Source organism: Dermochelys coriacea, chromosome 14, assembly GCF_009764565.3.
Source record: "Dermochelys coriacea isolate rDerCor1 chromosome 14, rDerCor1.pri.v4, whole genome shotgun sequence".
NCBI lineage: Eukaryota > Metazoa > Chordata > Testudines > Dermochelyidae > Dermochelys > Dermochelys coriacea.
In genome coordinates, this window is record NC_050081.1 from 10,707,897 (window position 1) to 10,722,338 (window position 14,442).

General features: G+C 39.4%; 1 long non-coding RNA gene across 1 annotated transcript in view; it reads right to left on the reverse strand.

Annotated features, from left to right (window-relative positions):
• Positions 1-14,442, reverse strand: part of LOC119843118 — a 92,020-nt gene that overhangs the window by 14,034 nt on the left and 63,544 nt on the right. The gene's annotated exons all lie outside the window — the stretch shown is intronic.

Sequence of the window (14,442 nt, forward strand, 5' to 3'; positions counted from 1 at the left end):
CTCCCATTGCCAATATTAAGGTCATAAATACTATGCAAATGTGGTACAGACTATACAAATTCCATAAAAGGGAACGGAGAACCATGCTGACTTTTTATAGTTGGAAAGACCTAGTCCCCTATGGCCAAACATTTTCCATGACCAAAACTATGCTCTAGATTAGACCGAACCACATGCCACATCCTGCCTCATTTCTGTGTCAACTCTTCTTACAAGCAAAATACAGTGTTCCATCTTTGCAATTAAAATGCACCCTTTGATTTCATGCATGAATATCCCTTTTAAAAAAAAATCAAACCCTATAAACCTAACATGGGCTTTTGACGTTTATACATTTGCATCTATGGCAATTTTGATGAGTGTTTAAAAGTCAATGGGGCCAGCTCATTAGCTGGTGTAAACAGACGTATCCCCTTTGCTTTCCGTGCTACCGCCTCAATTCACACCATCAGATGCTCAATCCCGTTGTTTCCAGGGCTTCAGTTAAGAAGGCAAAATTGCTAACACTGATGGAGTAAGGATGCTGGTTCATTTTTAAGCCGTCATGTATACCCATTGTCTTAGCCCATTTCACGTGGCCTGGTCTTTCATCTGTTGTGCTTCAGTGGTATGCCTTCTTACAGCTTGTGCAGAGTTCCCACTGGTATTAATGGGAAGTCTGTGTGTAGAATAAGAAATGGCAGCCACTGTGGGGATGTGAGAGATTTTTGCCCTTTAGTTGATCTTAGTTATTTGCTTTGCATTCAAGCCTACAAGATACACAAAGTCTAGGTGCTGCATAATTTTACTGCTAAGCATGAGACTTGGGTTGTGAACATGAACAAGCCGTCTGCCACCACATTCCAACATCCAGGTGAAATGACATTTTCTGCTCACCACAAAATCATGGACACATGATTGTTCACTGGTTGTTCTAGCAGGGTGTCCTTTCTCCCCCACTCCCAAACACACTCTTGAAAAAAGGGTCTTGTAGTTAAGGCACTGGACTAGAATTAAGGAGATCTGAGTCCAATTTCCAAGTCTACAGCTGACTTCCTTTGTGACTTTGGGCAAGTCCCATAATCTCTATGCATCTCTGTTCCTCATCTGTAGAATAGGAATAATAATATTTCCTGTCTCCCACTTCTTGTCTGCCATACTGATTTAGACTGCAAGCTCTTCCTGGTAAGGACTATCTCTTGTGTCTAGAACAATGTGACCATGATCTTGGCTTTAAAGACTAGTGTATTACAAACAACATACGAGGTACAGGGTAAGGTTTCAAAAAAAGGGCACAAGTGACTTAGGCACTTAGCCTCAAACTTTCAATGAGACCTAGGCTCCTAAGTCACTTTAGACACAAAAATGTTACCCATAAGCTTTTATATTGAATATCTAAAATTTACCACCCTGCAGTACTATTGAAAAATTTCCCAAAGCCAAACCTAGAAGTTTTGACAAGCTTTAATTAGGATTAAGCTGCAGACTCTCACTTCATAATCACTGACAGGCCTTGTTGTTTTGATTTTTGCTGAAGTGTAAGTACCCGTTCAGCAGCTTTTTCATAAATAATTGGCAAAGGCATTTCTGAGTCCTACCACGCAAAGGCTTCTAATAATAATGAAACAACCTATCAATAACAAAAAAGAGAGTTTGCAGTTGCACTTTACCAGAGCCTCACCAGAATTGCATATACCTGATAGAACACTTAACATTTTGCTATTGTCGCATTGTTTAATCATGTCCTTACAAACTACTTAGTCCTCAATACTTAATTATGCAGTAATTTTGCTGTGATTTTTAAGAAGAATCATTAGAGGGATTGTGTGGACACTTTTTTGAGAAGTTGGATGGTTATGTAAAAATGTTAAAGTAGCACCTGAAATAGTGATAGTTAAATGAACTTTTCTGTTCCATATTTTTTTTTATATTGTGCTCATCACTGCAATAACTGAACACCTCTTCTGTGTGTTGGGTGAACAAGGCAACATTTGGAATAATTACTTCTTTCAACAACACGCCAAGATTTTCAAGCTGTTGACCAGGCTAAATCCAGATGTTTGCAGTTTCTTTTGACATTGACAAAGCATCTGATTGAATTGAAATTTTTTTGGTGTTGTACAATATTATTATTGTCTAATGGGTCCATTAAGCTCAGGTCTGGCATCATTAAAAATCAAGAGAGACAAGGTCAGGCCCTAAATAGATAACAAGTTTTCCAATTCCCCACAGGCCTCTTTCAGAAACATACATCAGAAACCTCTACTTATGCAGAAGAGCCCATCTTCTGCACTGTCATTGTTTGCTGAACCCCTGGCTCAAACATTCAAAGACCATATTCAAAAATGCATGGAAACAATTAAATCCTGGAAAGTAAGACTGGAGATCTGTGGGTAAATGGTGTGGAATATCCAATACTTCTCTAGGGGGAAAAGGGAGGACAGTGGGTAGGTGCTGGAAAAAAAAAAGAGTATAAAACTCAAGGATTGTCTATGTACAAACTTCCAAAGTCCTGTTGGCTGGGCTTCTTGGTTGGATTACATGTCCTCAGCTGTGTATCCTCTGACAGCATGGTGCAACAGGTAAATTACATAACTGTGGTGCTTTATGGGAGATGTAGTCTGGCCGGGAAGCCTGACTCAGTGAGACACAAGAGGACTCGGCACTCAAAATACAACTCCCGTCGGGCACTTTGGGCAGATGCAGTCTGATGTTGAACTCACTCAAAATGAAATAGTTCAATTCAATTCAACAAACTGAAATGTTTCAATCTAGGAATGTTGAAATGTCTCATTTTATTCAAAAATGTCAAAAGTTTTGTGAATTAAAATTTCAAACTATTTGTTCTGTGAAATTTTTTTGATATTTTAACTTTTTGTCCAAATCAGGAGGAAAATAAATGTCAAAGTCTGAGAATTTCCCAGGGGTTGAAAAATCCAATTTTTGCTCAGCTTTACGTTTAAACCAAAATCAGAGAGTGCCAATGCAGCCTCTTACACTAGTTTAAAAAAAAACTTCAGACAAACTCAGTGCAACTCTGCATGCAAACCAGCCCTCAGAATTTCTTCTGCTGTTTCAGCATAGAAAATAATGCCAGAGTAGCAATTCTAGCCAGGCTTTGTACAATTATGAGCACTGGAAATGTATTTGAAAGGAGATGTTTTATGCAATCATTGGGTAGATTTTCACTCCATAATAATCTGATCCACAAATTCAACACCTTGGCTGAATGATCATTTTATGTTTCTTATAATACCCTGGCTTTTTAGTGAAAAACATTAGGAGAAATGAATTTCTAACAGTGTATAGACTTTGATCTTTAATTATCACAATGTGTTTTTAAAAAGACTCACATTGGAACAGAGTCTCAGACAAAGTCCAGGAAGATTGGAAACATTCTTGATCTCCAACTGTATTGGTTTCTATTATTGTGAAGTATAAAGTGTTTCTCCCTCCCCCCACCCCCCATCAGTAGTATCCATTATTTTCTTTACCAGTCAAACAAATATTCTTTGTTTGCAATAAATCTAATCACCTAATAGAAATTCGTAGTCATGTTTTTCTCATCTTGCAGCACTATTTAGTCTTTTAGGAAGATGTTTGCAGAGTTTTTGGACCCTGTATAATTTAAGAACCTTCTGACCAAGAGGAATTTAATATTATGCATATGAATAATACACATTCATACATTGGACTGCCATAGCACCCTCCATCAAAGGATCTCAAAGAACATTACCAACCTTAATTGAGCTTCACAACACTCTTGTATGGTAGAAACGTGTTATCTCCATCTTACAGTTGGGAACCTGCGTCTCCCAGGATAAGTGCCTTGACCATGGTAACAGAGCAAGTCTAGGACTGGTATTAAAATGCCAGAGTGACATTCTTTCAGGACTGAAAAAGATATTTGTGACTGTTATGGATTTCCCTTTCAAGTAAGCTGGAAATCTACCAAGTCTCCAGACCTAGGCAGATGACTGGAAAATTGAAGGGGAAGGAAAGGACAGAGTCTTGTCTGCAAAAGTTCTTCAAATAAATCTTACATAAATATCCTTACATATCAGCATATCTTAGAGCAGGTGGAGGGCTGCTCTAATTTATACCAACTGCTTATGGTCTTTATGAGACCATGGTTAAGGATCAGGGTAGAATGGGCACACTGCCCCACCACCTCAAATCCCCTCACACGCCTTTTGCCCCTTAAGTCAGGATGTGTGGGGGCAGCTGGTGTCAGAGCCAGCCACACCACTGTACACCATCTCAGAATTCCCATATGTGGGTGGAATTCTCAGTTGGCCACTTAGGACCATGTTCTACAACTTTGTGCCTTCTGTACAGCACAGAGAGGCTGGAACGGAATCTTGGTCACACTTACTCACTTGCACACCATGGTGGGGTACCTACTCCAAAGCATGGTTGAGTCACACAATGAGAAATACACTGGAGCTTTACTTCTGCTATCCTTCCTGTAGTTTCTTCGTCCAACAACTCAAGTCTTCCACTGATTTCAGCGAGCTTTAGATCAGATTCTTGGACTTCACTATAAGACTTCTATTTCCACTGCTATGGATCAGGTACTTTTCATGAGCACTACATTAATTTTAGATTTTAAAAGGGGCAGGGGAGGAAAGCCCAGTGTATTAATTTTATCCTTCGGGCTTTATTTTATCCTGGCTAATTTCAATATTGGTTCACACTATCACGGAACACTTGCTAGAGTAAAATGTACCAGAGTTCCATGCTGCTGCACACTGCCTTTTAATGTGAAGCAGATTCTGAAATGCAATGGCTAAGATACCATTTTTAAAGATACACTCATGACTAATGAGTCTTTGATCAGTCTTTACTATTTGACAGCTCTGAATATAAGAGTGCTCCAAAGATTGAATAATGAATATCTATTCAATCTCAATTCAAGCCACAGTTAAACCTTTCCTCTTCTTGGAGATTCATAACTCTAACAAGCACAATAATATCTCCACACTTAGAATATATATATTCTCATATGGCAGATCATTTTGGGTGATCCTTCATAGCAATGGGCTTTGCTAATGTTTATCTCTCTCTCTAGTATTTTATTTCACAGTTTTTGGTTTTGACTCTTTGGAAGGAGCAAAAAACTGGTATTTTGCCTACAGGTTCGGTTTCATCAGCAGAGATCATTTTATTTTAAAATCACTGTGAAGGCAGAAATTTAATGTGTTCCAATTAGAGCCGAGCGAATAATTGATTTTTTGGGTGGGGGGGGGGGGGGGGCTGAACCAAAGAATTTGGGGAAAAAAATTGCTTAGTTTCAAACTGATTTTTTTCCCCTTGACAAAATGGAAAATTGGAAAAAAATTATTTAGATCTAAACAAAACTGTTGTTCCAACTTTACATTTTCTAACCAGTACATTTTGACATTTCTCAAAATTTTGATTTTAGGGGTTTTTTGGCTGAAACTTTTCACTGAATTTGACCTGAATTCACAAACAGTTTTGACTCCCTGAAAACTAAATTTTTCAGCAAATTTACTATTTGCCCCCAACTTTTCACCCAATTCCAGTTCTAATATTATTTCAACCGCTCACAGTTTCTCCTTTAAGATAAAAATATAATCAGAAACAGTTAAAAGCTAAAGTCCTGAAACATTGCTGCTACGTTCCTGGAAAAACAACCAATATTGGAATGTTCCTTTGTTTTTCCCTATGGTCCTGCCTACAGTAGGACATGATTCGGAGACCAGTTTAAGCTATATTTGTGGGCCAGGATAAATCATGTTCGGCAATGGTCCAGAAATTATTGTCAATATCTGCTCATAGGTACAGATCCTGATTCCATCTCATTTAGTGCTGCTTTGACATGGGTTCTCCCCATCCTGTGGCTACGTAGGCAGGAAGTGAAGCCTAGGGGAGCTTCTGTAACCGGAGCCACCTCCCTCCCATTCCCACCCTCCCAAGCAGGTTTGGCACAGAGCACAGATCAGCTAAACCCAAGGATCTGGCACTTCGTGTAGACAAGGCCAGAATCCATAGTTAGAAGATGTCGACATCAGGCATTGATTGCCTCAAATTTCCCACTGGCACAGCTGTGCAATTCCACCAGTAAGAACACCAGTGTGTCTTAACACAGAAAGGGTTCACCGCTGATTTAAGCTCTTTGTTGTCTAACATTGCTTAGAGTAGATCTACAAGACATGGTGCTCAAAACTCTGCCCACCACCAGTACCTTGTGTACACTAGTGGTCCCTCTATTGCGATCACACATGGAACTGCACTGCCGATAGCAGAGGTGGGGATTTTTAGCAAGAATTTCCTAGCGTAAACAAGCCTGGGGAAGGCTCTCTTCACACATAAGGACTAGAAACTTAGGGTCTCCCTGAGTTCATTGGAGTTGGACTGGTGCAATGCAAAAGAGAATCAGGAACAACTAAAAGAAATACATTAAAAAACTTAGATTCTTGAACACAACAATGTATCAAATTTGCCTATTATGTAGCTGCACAATCACATTATACTTAGGAACCTGCTTATATTAACTATAAACCTCTGAAAATGAAGCTTGGCAATTAACTCCCAAAAACATTTACAAAATTGTTTGCTTAAAGCCAGTTCCGCAGTCCCTACATTTTCATCATGCAGCTAAAATAATATGTAGCACAAAAGGAAATTGTAGGCTGCAGAGTCTCTCTTCAGCTAGCTAACTGGTGAGCTTTCACTGATTTTTTCCAGAGTTGAAGACTATAGTGGGTTTACTGCTGAGGTTACAAATACATTCAACTGCTGCAGAGTGGATGCATGAAATAGAATCAAAGACTTGAAAGCAGTGTCTTAATCTTGAAGCTCTTCCCCCGGTCTATTAAACAAACAGTCAGATCCTGTAGGCAGTTTGAAAGCATGCTCTATAATTCTGTTTAAGACAGTATGGAAGAGAAATAAATAGGAGTTTATAACTGGAAAGAGCCTGCTGTAGTTTAATTGGGCTGGGCCAGTACATTTTAGGTGCATTCCAGAATCTTTGAAAATACTTAATCTTACCGACATTCAGCAAAGTGCAGCAGAAAGACAGATGCACAAACTGACTATTAAGATGTACTTTGCATAGAAATGTAAATTCTCAGGACCAAATTCTCTGTTGCTGAAAATCCACGCATCTTCACTGAAGTCATTGGAGCTACACCAATTTCAACTAGTGAGGATCTGGCCCAAAACATGGCATTCCGCTATTCATTAACTTTCCCCCACTGTGCCTCTCTCCCTACCCCAGCCCTTCCCAGTTCATTGGGCGCACATCAGCTTTCATCTATACTGTTCATTCTCAAGTTCCAAAACAACAGTTTTAGAATTGTGTAGAGCTGGCCAGAAACTGAAATTCCTGCTCTGTGGGAAATTGTGAAATTATAAAAATAATGTTCTAAAAAGGGAACAACACAAAACCATTTCCTGAGGAACTGGGATGCCAAAATTTTGTTTTGCGAAAGTTGAAACATTTGGTTTCAACCATTGTAAAATATTCCCAAGGCTCCCTGGGCTGGCCAGAACCCTGTCAGCCCACCAAGTGGAGAGCCACAAAGCTCAGAGACAGTCTGCAGGTTTGGGTGCCCCAAAGCTGGGAATCCTGGAAGTCCAGGTGCCAGAGCAGCCTGCCTGGTGGGCTGCCCCAGAGCCAGCAGTATGGAAGCTATGGAGAGTGTGGAGAGCTGGGGGCATGGGCTCCTGAGCAGCTCCCCAGGAAGGCTGCTGAGGAGCTGGATGGGCAAGCTGTCAGGAAACCAGGCCTGGAAACATGCCTGCCTAGTTTCCATTAGAATTTCATCAAAATCATCACATTCCTGCAGAACATTTTGGTTTTGACAAATTGGCACGTTGCATTGGATAATTGTTGCATCCAGCTCTAATCTTGTGACTAAAGCCCTAGGAGAAATACTTGTCAGAATAGAAACTATTCTAGACCTTTGGTGTGATAACTATTATAGAATTTGAGGTTACAGCAGATGGCAGCTCCCCTACCTAACAGAGATATGGTTAAACTCAGTTCATAAGGGTTTCTAAAGCACTTTGAGATCCTGGGACAGGAGGTGTGAAATATCAAATTATATAAAATTACAGGCATCCTTTGCAAGGACTACAAATAAATTACTGCACTGTACTGAGATAAGCATACAGACCTAATTTAATAGGTCTTCTGTCCCTAATTGTCCTTTCCCCACAGCTGCTAAAATTCAGTATTTTCCTCTTGTCTCTGCTCACTAAGGGGATGCAGATTCCTTGACTAAAAGCCAGACTGCTCCTCAGTAGTGACTTCATGGAGATGGGATCTGACCAGGTTTGGGCCCATTTCATTCTTTCAATTGGCTAGAATTTGCTTTAGAATGTGGTCTGTAAAGGGACAATTTCACTTCCAAAGAATGTTTTGGCTATCCAAGGAATTTGCTGGATTTCAAAGGGGACATATTCACTGCTGTCACGAGCAAATATAGCTCTGTGGGCTCAATCCTCAGAGGAACTGAGTTTATGCTCAGCACAGCTGAGGAAAACAGGCTGAGCCAACGACCTGCATTTCCATTCTTCTAATTCTGGGCCAGCCAGGAATTGAAGTGGCACCACCTCATTTAAAGCAGCCCAAGTTCTTGCTGCAAAGGCAATAAGGACTGGCTGAGCCAACCAAGGATCAGGCCCCGAATACACCATCAAAGGAGCTGAGGCATGGAGTAGGGGGATATGAAATGGTTGCACCAGATATGTGTCATCTGACAATTCCTCTGTCGGGGGAATAGCTGGTTGTCCCTTTAGGCAACTTACTTGTTGCTTTCCATTGCTTAGTCAATACAAAGTGGCTGGAGCCAGGGTCAAGTAATTAATCCACTGAGATCTATGAAAACGCACTTACTTATTCCAGTGATGGTGCACTGATTTTAGTAGTAGAGCTGAATGGACAATTGATTTTTTTGTTCAGAGAGTGAACCGAAAAATCAAAATCATTTTGGAGCAAACAGAACATTTCATCTGATCCAAACCATAACAAAAAATTAATTTCATGTTTAGAGTGCTTTTTACCTTTTTTTAAAAAAAAATCTAGTTAAATTTCTAAAGGAAACATTCTTTTGACATGAAAAGTCAAAACATTTCGTTTTAAAAAAATGACAAAATGAAACATTTTGACTTAAAATCCTCATTTTTTTGGGCTGAAACTATTTGCCGAATTCAACTCAAATTCGCAAATTGTTTCAATTGACACCAAACTGTATTTTTTTAAGAGAATAAACTGTTTGTCCAAAAAGTCACTCAGTTTTATTTAATAGGGATGCACACAGAAGTACACACAAGCACTTCCACCAGAAGCGAATTTATCCCCAGAGAGTAGGATAATTTCATGGCCCCTTGTAACTTATTTTACAGAGTTGGGAACCCGGAGAGCTTTCATGTTCTATAGTTTTATTAAAAGATGAAGATTTCCATCTCTTCATTTAGAGTAAACCGGATCTCCTCACCCCCTTCCATTCTCACAGGATTATTCACTGCCTGCCTGAAATATAAACTCATCTAATAGCTGAGAAATTACTAACCCTGTGGTCCTACAAAGTTGCTGATTCTTTAGAAAATTTACCGCCAAGTAATTTTCCTTAGAGCAGGCTCTTAATCTGATCTTCTATTTGAAGTGTTATGGAAAATACAGAATTTCTCATTGTAAATATAGCAATTAATTGTAATTAATTCACTCAAATATAAATCTTTGCTTTAATCATTTTAGACGATGACTAGGGGGAAGAAGACTCTGACCTGACTTTTGCATATATGGCAGTGATTGGCTAAAGGAGATGTGGGGAAACTCTGCCTCTCCGGATACTGTATAAGTAGGTAGGTAGATATGTAGGATTACAGACAGTCTTATAGTTAAGGGACTGGCTTGGGACTCAGGAGACCTGGATTCAATTCCTGATTGCTACAGACTTTCCTTGTGACCTTGGGCAAGTTGCTTAATATCTGCATGCTTCAGTTCCTCCTCTGTAAAATGGAGATATCAATTCTTCCTTCTTCCCACCCTTTTTTTAATGGTCTCTTGTAAATTTTTCAAGGCAAGGATTATCCTTTACTGTGTGCCTGTACAGAACCTAGCACAATGGGGCCTCAACTCTGTTTAGTGCTACCGAAATACAAATATAGAATAATAATATCCTATAGACAGTCATCTAATCACAGATGCTTTGGAATAGGTTGGTGCAAAACTCTTTCTTGGAAATATTGACAAAGGATTTTGCCTCACCGAAGATCAACAAAACACTATTGCCCAACACTCAGATATACAGATTTTCTGGGGCCACCATGCCTTGCCATAAGGACATTCTCTTGGATACCAATAGAATTCTCCAGGTGCACCTGCTCCAAGCCCACTTGGTTCTCCAGACAACATCTACAATCCTACTTTTCTGCTGCAGTTAAGAACACACCAAGATCAGAAATTTTACTGCAAGAGCCATGCCGCCACTAAATTTTGGTCTGGGATGAGGTAACTTTGCAACTGCATGATCAGGATGCAGATCACTAGCCACATTGCTTTCCAGCAATTGTGTCCATAATATAGCAGTGGTGCTCACTATCATTACAGATGGACCCGAGTTGCAACATTCAATTCCCACAGAGTTGACGGAAGGGTGGGGTGGGGAGGTTTCAGAACTAAGATTTTGGTTGACCCTATTCTGAAGAAATGGGCCACTTATTTTGAGTCTTTCTCCTTCCTCCAAAACTTATGGGGAGTTGAGATTTAGAGTCTTGGCTTAGACTCATATTTAATATTACTTTGCCCTCCTATTGAGTCTTCCATTCAATAACCTCAATGAATTAATGCAACCTCCAGCATCCCCTTTGATGGATACATAGAGCTGAATTCATCCATGCAGCAGCCACTTCTGAAGTAAGATACAGCATCAGGGCCCAGCAACAGCGGACAACAGGTTTAGGATGGGACATGAAGGAGAATTCCACATCCACTGAAACTGCAGGAGGAACTTATGTACACATAACGTAATTACCTAATCTGGAATTTGGCCAGGACACCAGGGCTACGAAAAGAGATATGGATTCTTTAATGACCAGAAATAGTCAGCACTAGAGCTGGTCAGAAAAACTTCAGTGGAGCCATATCCTGTCATAACATGCAGTTTAACAGAAATCTAAATGCTTTGTGTAGTCAAGTAGATTTTGCCAGATTTTCTCTTTGGAAAAAACTCAGAGTAAAAAAAGTTCTGAAGATGTCAAAACATCTTGTTTGGAAATTTTCAGAATGAAACATTTCTATCTGAAACTACTATGTTTTGATTTTTAAAAATGCTTATGACATTTTATACTATAATACAGCACAATTTAAAAAGCCAAAATCTAAAAATGTTTAGATTTTGTCAACGTTTCCATTGTGGAGAATTTCAATATTTTGGGGGTTTGTTCCAATTCAGATCAACGCCAGATTTTGGAATCTCAAAATCCTCTGCAGTACTTCTGTCCTCCGCAGAAGCTCTAGTCATGACTGTAGTTTTACTCTTGTGTAAAAGATGGCACATCCAGAAGCACAGTGTTCCATTGTCCATTGCTAGGAACGTTCACTGAACACTGACAAGAGAGAAGAGTATCACCTACTGAATCACCAATCCCATTTCTGCAGCACCCATGTGTTTCTTCAGTCTCCCATCCAAGCATTGATCATGCTTACTTAACGTGATGGATCTGATAGCATGCTCTCTCTAGATAAAGGAGGATTAGCATTAAAAACTAAATCATGCATTCAAGGCCAAACATGCTTTGGATGTGATAGACTGTAAAATTTTTGCCCATGATCCATTTGCAGAACTCCCAGTTCACAGATCAAAGACGGCACATAGCCCTTTATTTGTGAAATATCAGAAGAATATTAATAAGGAGAATATTGAAGACAGGTGTGGGGAAAAGAAAGACATGAATGGTTCTGAGTCTTGAAGACAGGGTAATTATTTTATTCAATTATGCATTCAATCCCATCTGACTGTCATTAACAATGTGTTCTTTTTTGATATATACAGCCCAGCACAAAACTTCCAGTGTGTTTCTTTCTTAATTATCCATCATCCAACCAAATGCAATTAGTAACTCCCCACTAAAATGTAGCAAATGGGTTAATGAATATTTGACACTAATGAACATTGTTACTAAAATTGTTAACTTGAAGCAATGAAAAACTCTTCAGATTTTCTCAGAAGTGCTGAACACCAATATTGAATACAGTGTATATTTCTAACAGCTACATTCTCAAATCTTAATGCTGGGTTTGGCTGTATTGACATCAGAGGGAACCATGCAACTAAAAGTCTAGGACAATACTTTGAAAATTAGTGGTTACAGGAAAGGGTGGGCCAAAGCACTCCAAAGACGCGTTTTTATTGATGGAGCACTGGATTTTCAATGAAGCAAAAATTTGTGGTAAATATTTGGTTTCCTTAAATATTTTATGTTTTTTTTGTGGGAAAAGTGAAAATCTCCATCTAAAAGGCATTCAGTCATTTTTTGCCTGTTTGTGGCAGTTGTAGGCCTAAATATTTTTAGATGCCAAAAACTGAGCTGGTTTTCAGGGGGAGGGAAATATGTTCCAAGGTGCTCTAGGCACAGGCTGTCTTCTTTAAAACTTCCTATTCAATCAACTTAAAAAGTGCAGATTGCACTTGTGAAGGTCTTGGGCCAGGGCCTTTTCTTAATATTTCCCATTATTGCTCCTTCTGGGTGGTAACAAAGGTGAGATCTCTAGTGCACAAAGCAAATCTTATTTTAATCAACATGGGCAACATTTTCAAAAGTGCCTAAATCCCATTTTGAAAAGTGTCTAAGACACCTAGGCTCCCAAATCCCGTTGACTTTCAATGAGACCTAGGCTTCCAAGTGTCAAAGACACTTCTGAAAATGGGACATAGGCTCCAAAGTCATTGACGTACTTTTGAAAATTTTACCCCATGTCTTGTAAACCTGCTGTGAACTGGGTTAAAAGACATGGGGGTTGAAATGCCAGTGTCCAGTCTACACTAGTACTCTGAACATTGCTATCACCAGTGGAGTTGCACGAGTGGGAAATTTTAAGTGTGAAGACATGGCCTTGGAGACTGTGGTTCCATTTAAACTTAGGACCTGTGGGCAGTGGCACAGAAAGCTTACCTGCACACTGATCAACCAATATAGTATTGTCCTATTCTTCAGTGGCCAATTAGAGTGAAGTATATAAATCTCCATAACTACCCAGCCCTTAACGTTTCTGCCAACAGTGGGTGACAATTATGATGCCAGTTGTGATGAACAGCTCTCTAGTAGGAACTCATTTTTTTAATGAATCTGTGAACTCAGGAGTAGTACCGAATGATTGGAGAATTGCTAATATAGTTCCTATTTTTAAGAAAGGAAAAAAAAGTGATCCAGGTAACTACAGGCCAGTTAGTTTGACATCTGTAGTATGCAAGGTCCTGGAAAAAATTTTGAAGGAGAAGTTAGTTAAGGACATTGAAGTCAATGGTAAATGGGACAAAATACAACATGGTTTTACAAAAGGTAGATCATGCCAAACCAACCTAATCTCCTTTTTTGAAAAAGTAACAGATTTTTTAGATAAAGGAAATGCAGTGGATCTAATTTACCTAGATTTCAGTAAGGCATTTGATACCGTGCCACATGGGGAATTATTAGTTAAATTGGAGAAGATGGGGATCAATATGAACATCAAAAGGTGAATAAGGAATTGGTTAAAGGGGAGACTACAATGGGTCCTACTGAAAGGCGAACTGTCAGGCTGGAGGGAGGTTACCAGTGGAGTTCCTCAGGGATCGGTTTTGGGACCAATCTTATTTAATCTTTTTATTACTGACCTTGGCACAAAAAGTGGGAGTGTGCTAATAAAGTTTGCAGATGATACAAAGCTGGGAGGTATTGCCAATTCAGAGAAGGATAGGGATATTATATAGGAGGATCTGGATGACCTTGTAAACTGGAGTAATAGTAATAGGATGAAATTTAATAGTGAGAAGTGTAAGGTTATGCATTTAGGGATTAATAACAAGAATTTTAGTTATAAATTGGGGACGCATCAATTAGAAGTAACAGAAGAGGAGAAGGACCTTGGAGTATTGGTTGATCATAGGATGACTATGAGCTGCCAATGTGATATGGCTGTGAAAAAAGCTAATGCGGTTTTGGGATGCATCAGGAGAGGCATTTCCAGTAGGGATAAGGAGGTTTTAGTACCGTTATAGAAGGCACTGGTGAGACCTCACCTAGAATACTGTGTGCAGTTCTGGTCTCCCATGTTTAAAAAGGATGAATTCAAACTGGAGCAGGTACAGAGAAGGGCTACTGGGATGATCCGAGGAATGGAAAACTTGTCTTATGAAAGGAGACTTAAGGAGCTTGGCTTGTTTAGCCTAACTAAAAGAAGGTTGAGGGGAGATATGATTGCTCTCTATAAATATATCAGAGGGATAA